Genomic DNA, 6,562 nt, shown 5'->3' with positions numbered 1-6,562 from the left:
ACTTTCCTGTTTGCCGAACTTCCTAGGTTTGGCCTTTTACACTTTTACTAAAGAAATTTTAACAGAGCCCAAAGAGATTTTTATTTTACTCCTGTGCTTGACAGGTTAAGCGAAGTTGTTTTTTGTTTTGTTTTGAAATTTTTCCCTTCTGTGTGTGTGTGTGTGTACATAAGTAAGAATATGATACTCAACATAAGATCCCTGGTTTGCAAATGATTTTCTGCCCCCGCTGCAGGGCAACATCATGTGGTGGTGAGTCTATGTTGGCTAGTTTAATGCAAATATGTAACAGTTGCTTCATTACATGGCCCACTCAGAGTTGCGCAGTTTCAAAGTATGTGGAGAATTCAATACACATTTCTTGGCTAATTATTTTCCCAATAAAAGTGAAATCATACATTGCATTTGATTTCACTTATATATTATCATGTTCTGGGCTCTATCCATTATATTAACTTCATTCAATCTCAATACTCTTTATGTGTGTGAGCAACGCTTTTAGTTTTATTTAACACAAAGTAAAATACACACCATCCCCATGTCAGCCTGACTCTCCGCTAAAAAGCACACTTCAAAGTTTTCTATCTGGATTTACGCCTCTTTTGCCCTCAAGCATATACATATCATGCAAAAGTTACTGTTAATGCCCGTTAAACAAGTTTCCATTATCTACAACATTTTATTTCACCCGGCTCACCCTCACATGTTTCCTGTTCGCTTATTGCATATTTATCTTTAACACCTTTTACCTCAGTAGTTGCTAAGCAGAAACAAAGCAACCTGTGGTCCACCTTTACCCTGTAAAATAAACCCCTGTCATGTTTGTGTCTGTAAGCATGTTTTGCATTCATTCTTTACACTCCCCGCCATTCCTGCAAGTTAGGAGCTGTAAAGTTGAAAGCTGCATCAAGTCCAGGCCTTTGGCCTGGCCTATATATAAATCATGTGTGTTTGTAAGCATGCATGCAATTAACCTGCTATGTTCTCATCTTCCCTCAACATGTATCACCTGGACACTCTCACCAGTGAAGCTTAAAACCTGTTTGGACGGAACATCAACTCTAAACAAGCACAGTTATGCATTTTGTATAAAATTAACTCATCCTGTAAATAGAGACATCACTGTTATGACAAACATAAAATAATACTGTACAACACGTTATTAATACAGTCATCCTAAGGCAGATTATAGCAATAAAAAACCTCTAAATCCCCAATCCCATTAAATCTGCCATATTGATTCCTTCATATGTAAGTGTCAGATTTCGAGCATCTAAAACTTTACTCAGTCTCTGTTGTGCTAATGATGTCATAGTGAACGCCTGCAAGTTCACATAAGCCACCACACTATGTTAGTTAGAACTTTGGGTGAGTGTTCTCTCCCTACACGTGCTGCTTCCTATATTATTTTGGCAACCCCTGCTGCATGCTGTGCATTTAGGGTGCCTTGCTTCTGTTGGACTCAACCTCATGAACGTTGTTTATATGGGGAGTTCCTCTTTTTGTGTCTATGTTTATTAATATGCCTTGTGCACTAAAGCTTCCTGTTTTTTCAGTCTGGCTGAGCACTTGTTTGTGAGTATAAACTGGCCTCTACAAGCCTTCATTATTAAAGTACATAAAACAAGATAATAAGCAGATACACATTACAAATGCTTCATATATACAGAGAAAAACCCAATAATCCACATTTCACTATTTTGTTCTTTGGTTCAGATTTGGATTCTGTATTGTTCTTTATTTGATATTATTTATATTCAGATTGTTTTTTTTTTTGTTTTGTTTTTTAGTCTTGGTTTGTTGTTGTCTGTTTGGAAGCTGACATAGTCTCTATAAATGAACTTCTTTTGGTGGAGTAGCATCAAGAGAGAAGCTCCAGAGAGGCATCTTCCACGTTAAACACTAAAATATAACAAAAGAGATCTTCTCAACGTGTTGTATATTTTTAATATTTCCTTATTATTTTGTCATAAAATAAATCAACCAAATAACTTAAGCTGTGTGACAGCACCTTGCGTTTAGCCAGGCTGTGAGCTGCCCTGAATCTACACCCCCTTTTACCCCATTTAATTTCTCAATCTTAGTTTAAACTATTCCTGACCTTCTCCTTCTCTCGTCTGATCATCTCAAGTACGTCCTGTACCAAATTTGCTTCCTCTTTTCAAGTCCCATATTTAATTTCAAGCTCTAAACTCAGAGCTGAAGTTCCCCTTTTCTAATTCTGTATGTTCTACAAGAGAGCAAGTCAGTAAACAAGTTTATCATCACAAAGGTTGTTAGGTACAGGTCACATAGACATTTGCTTATTACCCCTAAAACAGCACATTTCATGTAGCTAATCGCATATATTAACACCCCCCCCTTTTTTTTTTTTTTTTTTTTTTTTTTTTTTCACATCTCATGTGTTACAAACTCAAAATCCTTCACTCAGGTTTGGGAGTTAAAGCAAAAGTTTACTCCTATCGCATTATGTATGAATGCTCCAGAACTTCAAACCTGTGTGTTAACCAGAACATCACCTGTTATACTCACCGTCTCCACTTATGATTTCACCTGTGTTATAAAACAAAAGTTAAAACAGAACAATTATCAGTCATGTGTTCAACCTGAGTCCAGTCTTTTATCAGGGTCCAGTCGGTCCAACCTATGGTCTGCGTGGTCCGTCCATTCACCTGTCCATTCCCACACATTCACTCACACGCATTAACATCTGGTAGTGGTAAACGTCCGCACAAATAATCAGATTTCCACTTTCAGTAAACTCAGTTAATTTATATAATCATTTATTTTCTTTTTAGTCGTTTCTAGGAAAATATTTCTTTATACTTTTGGACTGGATTGGCTCGCTGCAATCCTTTTAGACAGGGACTCACAATCTGATCAGATCCCCACACGTGGCCTCTTTCCTTCGCCCATTGTAATCAGAAAAAGGTCACCTTATTTTTTGTTTTCCTGAGACTATTGTCGGCGCCGTTATCCATTGTTTTCTTTTGCAGGCCTGCTTAGAACAAAAATGAGAAAAAAGAGAGCTGAGTATTAGCTCATCAAAGTACCAAACAAAATCACCTGACAGGTTTTTTCTTTATAACTGCACTGTTACAAAACCCCTTAAACATGTCCATGATTATTAAAACTCCCTCTTTAAAAATAAAACAACAACCTCAAAATCTTCAACACTCTTAAATTTCACCCATAGAACACACCCAAAACGTAAAAAACTACACCGTTTCGTACACAATATCCCCCTTTAAGCATTTTACCAAACTCACATTCATCCTTAACATATAAGCACGTTCTCACAATATGTCAACACTAATTTATACACCTCTTAATCAAATTTGCACCTCCTAACAATCTACCCCTCCTTTAAGGCCTCAATCACACACACAGCAACCTCCTCTGTCATCAGTCACACGAGCTCTCAAACTTTTTGCATACTCAGCCATAACTCAACAATTTAACTTGTCAAGAGAAATACTTTTTTTTTTTTTTTTTTTGCATACCTTATTTAATTACATATGTTTCTATTCTTAGCCAGGTTTTAATCGCATTAATCTTCATGAGCTTATCTTTATAAGGTTAGTGCATTTTCTGTTTGTATGTGTAATTTTATCAATGTTTCTTTGTGATCCCTGTGATCTTGTAAATGTTTCTTTTGCAGTGTTTCAGACTCCTCTTGACAGGGTGTGTTTTCTGTCTTTGGCTCACCACTGGTCATTGTTAACGACCTTTCCCCTCTTGCCTTTGCGCAGCAGCTTTACCTTTTAGTCCCATCTCCTCCAGTGACTCCAGGCTCACTTAGGGACTTAGCGAGCAATCGTGACTGTGCCTGCCTTAGGTTGTCCCAGGGTTTCGAGGTGGGATCTTACCCGTCATGGGCTATCCAGCCTTCCATGCTCACCTGATACGGGGGCCAACTGGGCAAGGGTGTTACCAGATCTAGGGGACACACTGGTTCTGTAAATCAAAGGAGTGTAAACTGCGTTCTTTATTTCATGTGTGTATTAACTTTCCAACAATAATTTCACATGTAACAGTTTGTGTGCGTGCGTTTTTAATTCATTAATGTAATTATTAGTTCATGTATTTATTTCTCTCGGTATGTCCCTTTTCTAAAACCTGTAATTAATGTCTTTTTATTACTTTTACTTAAACATGCATTCGCTTCATCTTCTCAGAATTTAACTCATCTGTCTATTTAGTTTAGTTTTTTTTTTTTTTATTTATTTATTTATTTTTTTACTTCATTCACACAATCCTTTCATAATCGCCTCACACACACTGCCTTTTCTCTCAGACTTCCACTTTTTCACTCATTCTCCTATAAATCTCCCTAGTGTTATTAGTATTTATTTACTATTTGATACAGAACTTCCCCCAGTGCAGATCAGTCAAAATACGCTTCCCTAAGAGTATTCTACATGCATGCTATAATAAATCAGCAAATTCAGCAAATTTAATCACAACACTTCAACCCTTTAACCATCCTCACCGCACACACATAACTGGAAAACTAAAACCCCACAGTCTTTATTACTAAAACTCTCTCCTCTCTACTCTGGGTGCACACTTGTCACCGTGAGCTTCCCTTTTATGGGCATGCATTTCCTGTCCCAGACACACACACACGGTTTCCTGTTTCTACAGCTTCTGCAGAGACTTCCTTTTAATAATCAGTCTACAAATAATCAGTAATTCTATCTAAAAACCATATGCCTTCATTTCACTCACACACATTGAAATAGCGCTCTTTCACTTGTCCACACACATCACCATTCTTTAGGTCAGTTTTGTAGCATCAGTCACACAATCATTTCTTGAGTGGGTGTACTAAGTGCATATACTTATGTGTTTTTAAACAGAAAAATAAAGTCAACCTCTCATAACATCACTCAAGGTCAAATATCTTCATAGACCCCAAAGTAAGCATATTATTTCCCTATTCAAAAGTCAAACCGTTACTCACAGTAACTTTTACTCTCACAGCCTTTGTGTTTTGAAACTAAAAAGAGGAAGGAACAGCGCCCAATTTAAACTGCGCATGTTGTCCCTCAACAACACACACAGAAAATGTAACTGTATATATTATCTCAAACTGAAACAGAACCCATCTAAAAATCCTAAAACATCTTACTTCGACACCCCAAAACACACATCGCTTACAGACATCTTTTTTAATGAAATTATCTCAAATTCAATTTCAGTTCTCAGAACCCAGATAACGGTCCTAAGTATCAACGGTTTGTGTATCCTATCTCAAAACCCCACAAAAAGTCATACAGTCATGGCAAGAAACAAAGCTTTACTTACAGTCTTGTAATAAACAAAACCAGCGTCTTAAATACAGGCGTCAGCCATGTGTAGCAGTCTCTATAAACTTCCTATCAGTCTTACACAGTTTTACCTAGTACAGACACGTGTCAAGCAAACCCCATACTCATATTCTACAGTTATCATGAAATACTTATCATAATCAACAACAGTCACACAAATATAATAAACATAAACTGCATTTCTTCCCTTAAAACCCAGATTGAAGTCGTCCTTAACCCAGGCTCTGCAGTCAGTCATTAGCCACTCATTAGTAAACAGGAAATGTCAGTCTCAATAAGTCACAAGCATCTCATTTACATAAACACAGACGCACTCTCAAAATAACCAGGCTGCTGCAGTGCCTGTCACAGACCGAGCCGAAACACAAACATAAAAATTATAACATGAAGACGTCTGATAAATAAGTTTATATTTACAAGGCCTTAGATTGCACAACCTACACAATTTTGACAAAATTTGAATTAACCCTCCAAGGGAAAAACTCTAAGTTTTTGATCATCAATGACAGTCTCAGTTCCAAACTGTATCTGTTCTAATTCCTAAGTTTCCTAAATAAATTTAAAAGCGTCCAACGCCCAAGCTCCAAGCTTTATCGCCCAAAAAAGTGCATAAACCGTTCCAAACGGTAAAGTGGTCCAACCACTGGCTATTTAGGAGCGTCGTTGTTCTCCACACTTGCCAAGTGAACTATCCCTCCCAGAGGAAGATGTCGACCGTCATCGACAAATTGGAAGCGTCACCTTCCGACAAATGCACTTCCTAGAACATCCCAGAGTTCCGTTCTATATAAATTTAATTATGTTTTTAAAGACATCCTATGAAACCACCAAACCAACTTTATTGATGTCCAAGCCCAGCTTTATATTCAATCCTGACTGTATGACCATATACAGATTTCAAATGACCTATATCCTAAATTCAGTAGTTCAACTACTTTTAAATTCTCTTTCCTTAGCAGTCCAACTGCATTTTAAATCCTCGTAGCAGTCCAACTGCTTTTCCTTTAATCAGTACTGTCACTTAACCTTACATTATCATTACTTCAACTTCAATTCTCATGAGATTTTCACCAAAATCAAAACACAGACCTTTACCAGTAATTTTCAGTGAGTAGACTTTCAATTTGTTTTCAAATCCAATCCAGCACTGTTTGGAAATAATTCAACAGGTAGTGCCTTACCTTTAAATAAGCCGGCTTATGTCCACTCACTTCGACCACTGACTTGTG

Source organism: Pelmatolapia mariae, linkage group LG3_W (assembly GCF_036321145.2).
Source record: "Pelmatolapia mariae isolate MD_Pm_ZW linkage group LG3_W, Pm_UMD_F_2, whole genome shotgun sequence".
NCBI classification, from domain to species: domain Eukaryota; kingdom Metazoa; phylum Chordata; class Actinopteri; order Cichliformes; family Cichlidae; genus Pelmatolapia; species Pelmatolapia mariae.
This window is presented reverse-complemented; position numbering follows the sequence as displayed.